The sequence below is a fragment of the Tenrec ecaudatus genome, chromosome 1 (genome assembly GCF_050624435.1).
Source record: "Tenrec ecaudatus isolate mTenEca1 chromosome 1, mTenEca1.hap1, whole genome shotgun sequence".
Classification (NCBI taxonomy): domain Eukaryota; kingdom Metazoa; phylum Chordata; class Mammalia; order Afrosoricida; family Tenrecidae; genus Tenrec; species Tenrec ecaudatus.
The window spans coordinates 291,946,671-291,952,368 of record NC_134530.1 but is presented as its reverse complement, the minus strand read 5'-3'; positions in this window follow the sequence as shown (position 1 = coordinate 291,952,368).

The following is a 5,698-nucleotide window of genomic DNA, read 5'->3' as shown; positions in this document are numbered from 1 at the left end:
GAAAAGTGTGAGGGTGTTAGAGGATGGAACAGTGTTTCATTATACTGTGCATAGAGTTGTTATGAGCCAACTATGAGCCAAACCCACTCGACAGCCCCTAACAACAATAAGAACAGGACTCATGCGTGTAATAATATACTGAGCTAGACCACAGGAGAAACTCCTCTTAATTTAGAACAGCGGTTCTCAACCTGTGATTTGTGACCACTTTGGTTGGTTGAACAACCCTTTCACAGGGTGACTAGATTCATAAGACTTGCAAAATTACAGTTATGGAAAAACAGTAGAAAAAATCCTTTATGCTTTGGGGACCACCACTACACATTGGGAAGTGTATGGAAAGGTCGTAGAAATAGGAAGGGTGAGAAGCACTGTCCTAGAGGAAGACGCAAGTACAGTAGAAGGGCAGCAGAAAAGAGGAAGTCCCTGCAAGACGGATTTGCACGGTGGCTGCAACAATGAGCGCAAGCAAAGAACCACTGTGAGGATGATGCAAGTCTGAGCAGGCCTGTATTATATTGTGCACAGGGTTGCTATGAGCCCAAACCCTCTCCATGGCACGAACAACAATAACAAGAGGAATCATACATCTAACAATATGCTCAACTAAACCTTGAGAGAAACTACTCTTAGTTTAGAGCAGCCGTTCTCAACTTGTGAGTGGTAAATCCTTTGGGGGTGTTCAAATGACCCGCCCATAGGTGTGGGCCGATACGTAACAGTAGCAAAATTACAGTTATGAAGTAGCAACAGTATAATTTTTTTGGTTGGGGGGTCATAACTACACGAGGCACTGTATGAAAGGGTCGTGGCATTAGGATTGCTGAAAACCACAGTCCTACAGGAAGACACAAGTCTTGATACAGTTGAAGGGCCGCAATATAGAGTCAGCCCCCCAAGTAGATGCAATAGCACAGTGGCGGCAGCAATGAGCTCAAGCTAAGTGATCACTGTGAGGATGGCACAAGATGGGGCAGCGTTACATTAAATGGAGCATAGAGTTGCTATGAGTCAAAACCCACTCGACTGCACCTGACAACAAAACAACAGGACTTGTGTTTCTTATAATGTGCTGAAATACACCATAAGAGAAACTCCTAATAGTTTAGTGCAGCGGTTCTCAACTTTTGGGTCACGAGCCCTGTTGGGGGATGAATGAACCTTTCATAGTGATAGCCCAGTCATAACAGTAGAAAAATTAGAGTTACAAAGTTGCAATGAAAATAATTTTATGATTTGGCAGTCAGCACTATATGCGGAACGGTATGAAAATGATGTGTCATTAGGAAGGTTGAGAACCACTGCCCTAAAGGAAGACACAAATCTTGGTAGAGTAGAAGGGCAACAAAAAATAGCCAGCCCCCTCCCAATATGGCTCCAACAATGAGCACTAGCAAACAATCACTGTAAGGATGGCACAGGTCTTTGAAGCATTTCATGATATTGTGCATAGAGATGCGATGAGCCAAAACCCCCTCCGCGGAACTTAACAACAATAACAACAGGGCTTGTGTGTTTAACAATATGCTGAAGTAAATCTTAAGAGCAACTCTTCTTAGTTTACAGCAGGGTTCTCAACATTGGGTCGTGAACACTTTCAGGTGGGGGGTGTTTCGAAACACCCCTTCACAGTGATGGCCTGATTCATAACTGTAGCAAAAGTACAGTTATGAAATATCAATGAATATAATTTTATAATTTTATGTTTGGGGTCCACCACTACATTGGGAACTGTATGAAAGGGCTGCAGAATTAGGATGTATGAGAAACATTGTCCTAGAGGAAGACACAAATGTTGGTACAGCAGAAGGGCTGCAAAAGTCAGGCAGCCCCTAAAAGATGGAATGGATGCAGCAGTGAGCGCAAGCAAAGGACCACAGTGAGATGGCACGAGATGGGGCCGAGTTTCATTATATTGTGCATACAGTTGCTATGAGCCATCACACACTCAAAGGCACCAAACAATAATAAAAAGAACTTGGGCTTCTAAGAATATTCTGAAGTAGACCTTAAGAGAAACTCCTATTCGTATAGACCATTGGTTCTCCAACTCTTTGTCGAGACGCCTTTGAGGAGACTAACGAACCTTTCACATGGGTGGCCTGATCCATAACAGAAGCAAAATTACAATTATGATGTAGCAATGCAAATATTTTATGGTTGGATGTCAGCACTACACGAGGAATGGTGTGAAGTGGTTGTGGCATTTGGAAAGTTGGAAACCACTGCTCTATAGGAAGACACATATCTTGGTACAGAAGGGCAGGAAAAGAGAGGCAGTGCCCAACAAGATGGATTAGCACAGTGGCTGCAAAAATGAGTGTGAGCAAAAGAACCACTGTATGGAAGGCACAGGGCGGGGAAGCATTTCATTACATGGTGCATAGAGTCGGCATGAGCCTAAACCCATTCGAAGGCACCAAACAACAGGATTTGTGCCTCTAACAATATGCTGAAGAAGACTTTAAAAGAAACTCTTAGTGTAGAGTAACAGTTCTCTAACTGTGGGTCACATGGGTGACCTGATTCATAACAGTAGCAAATTTATAGTTATGGAGTAACAAGGAAAATAATTGTATGATTGGGGGTGGGGTCACTAGTATATCAGGAATGGTGTGAAAGAGTCATTACATTAGGAAGGTTGAGAACCACTGCCCTAGAGGGAGACCTAGATCTGGGTACAGTAGAAGGGCAGCAAAAAGAGGCAGCCCACAGCACGATGGAATACAACAGTGGCTGCAACAATCCGCGCAAGCAAAAGAACCACTGGGAGGATGGCGGAGGACAGGACACCTTTCCATCATATTGTGCTTAGAGTTCCTAGGCGTCGAAAGAAACACAACAGAATCTAACAATAACTATAGGATTTGTGCTTCTGACAATAGGTGAAGTATATATTAAGAGAAACTCCTCTTAGTTTAGACCAGCGGTTTTTAACTTGTGGTTCGTGACCACTTTTGGTGATCGAATGACCCTTTCAAGGTGGGAAATGATTCATAACTGTAGGAAAATTACAGTTATGAAGTACCAATAATGTTATGATGGGGGTCACCACTACATGAGGAACTGTATGAAAGGGTCATGGCATTAGGAAATTTGACAACCTCTGCCCTAGAGGAAGACACAAGTCTTGGTACAGCAGAAAGGCCACAAAATAGAGGCAGCTACCCAAACGTTGGATTAGCACAGTGGCTGCAACAATGAGCACAAGCAAAAGAACCACTGTGAGTATGGCATAGGATGGGAAAGCATTTCATTATATTGTGCATAGAGTTACTATGAGCCAAAACCCACTCGATGGTACCTAACACCAATAACAACAGAACTTGTGCATCTACAAGTATGCTGAATTCTATCTTAAGAGAAAAACAACGGGACCGACAGTTCTGGGGGGACTTGGGGTGGGGGGGTTAGGGGGGTACGGAAGTGGTGTTAACAAACCCAGGGACAAGGGTAAAACATGGGACCCCAAATGGTAGAGAAGGGGGAGTGGCAGGCCTGGTGGGAAATGATCAAGGGTAAGGTTGCTTAGAGAAGAGGTATACTCTAGCCCAGGTGGCGATGAAGCATGGTAGTAGGGCAGGAGGAAAGTCAAGGGAGATGGAGGAAAGAGCTAGGAGTCAAAGGGCATTCATGGAGGTCTAGACAAAGACATGTACATGCAAATATATATAGGAGGATGGGGAAATAGATCTATGTGTCTATATTTATAGGTCAAGTATTAAGGTGGCGGAAGGACCTTGGGCCTCTACTCAAACACTCCCTCAATGCATGAATACCTTCTTTTATTAAATTGGAACTCTATGATGCTCACTCTCCCGACACGGCGGCTGGAGCCAAAGTGGGTGAACAAGTAAATGTGGTGAAGAAAGCTGATGGTGCCCGGCTATCAAAAGAGATAGTGACTGGGGTCTTAAAGGCTTGAAGATAAACACGCAGCCATCTAGCTCATAAGCAACAAAGTCCACATGGAAGAACACACCAGCCTGTGTGATCGAGTGGTCCCAAAGGGATCAGTTACCAGGCATCAAAGAACAAAAATCATATCATTGACTGCACTTCTCCATGATAGGATCGCTGAAGACAGAAGGGTGCATAAGCAAATGTGGTGAAGAAAGCTGATGGTGCCCGGCTGTCAAAGGAGATAGTGTCTGGGGTCTTAAAGGCTTGAAGGTGAACAAGCGGCCATCTAGCTCAGAAGCAAATAAGCCCACATGGAGGAAGCACACCGGCCAGTGCGATCGCGAGGTGCCCAAGGGACCAGGTATAAGGCATCATGCAAAAAAAAAAAAGATGTAAGTGTGTGTATGTATGTGTATATATGTGTATATATATCATATTAAATGAAGGGGGAAGTGCAGAGTGGAGACCCAAGGCCCAAGTGTCGGCCAATGGAGATCCCCTCCAAGAGGGGTTTAGGAGAGGAGATGGGTTAATTAGGGTGTGAGGTAGTACCGATGAAGAACACAGCTTTCCCCTAGATCCTGGATGCTTCCTCCCCACAACTGCCATGATCCGAATTCTACCTTGCAGGGCTGGATAGGACAGAGGCTGTACACTGGTACATATGAAGGTTGGAGGTACAGGGAATCCAGGGTGGATGATACCTTCAGGACCAAGGGTGTGGGGGACGATGCTGGGAGAGTGGAGGGTGAGTGGGTTGGAAAGGGGGAACTGATTACAAGGATCCACATGTGACCTCTTCCCTGGGAGAGGGACAGCAGAGAAGGGGGGAAGGGAGACTCCGGATAGGGCAAGATATTACAAAACAATGATGTATAAATTACCAAGGGCATATGAGGGAGGGGGGAATGTGGAGGGAGGGGGAAAATAAAAGAGGACCTGATGCAAGGGGCTTAAGTGGAGAGCAAATGCCTTGAGAATGATTGGGTCAGGGAATGTATGGATGTGCTTTATACAATTGATGTATGTATATGTATGGATTGTGGTAAGAGTTATATGAGTCCCTAATAAAATGTAAAAGAAGAAAAGAGAAAAAAATGGTTAGGGCAAAGACTGTACAGATGTGCTTTATACAATTGATGAATGTATATGTATGAACTGTGAAAAGAATTGTATGAGCCCCAATAAATTGTTAAAATAAAAAAAAAAATAAAAAAAAATTAAAAAAAAAAAGAGAATCTCCTCTTAGTTTAGAGCAGGGGATCTTCACCTGTGTGTCCCGACCCCTTTGTGGGTATGGAATGAAAATTTCACAGGGGTGTCGTGACTCATAAGAGTAACAAAATTACAGTTATGAAGCTGCAATGAAATCATTTTTATGCTTGGGGGTGTCACCACTAAATGAGAATCGGTATGAAAATATCATGTCATTAGGAAAGTTGAGAACCACTGCTCAAGTGGAAGTCCCAAATCTAGGTATGAAAGGGCAGGAAAAGAGAGGCGGTCCCCAACAAGATGCATTAGCACAGTGGCTGCAACAATGAGCGCAAGCAGAGAACCACTGTGAGGATGTCACAGGACAGGCGGCATTTCATTATATTGTGCGTAGAGTTGTTATGAGACATACCCACTCGACGGCACCTAACAAGAACAACAAATGGACTTGAGCTTCTAACAGTATGGTGAAATAGACCTTAAGAGAAACTCCTCTAAATTTAAAGCATTGGTTCTCACCGTGTGGGTCGTGACCTCTTTGGGGCTTAGACGAACCCTTTACAGGGTGGCACTATTCATA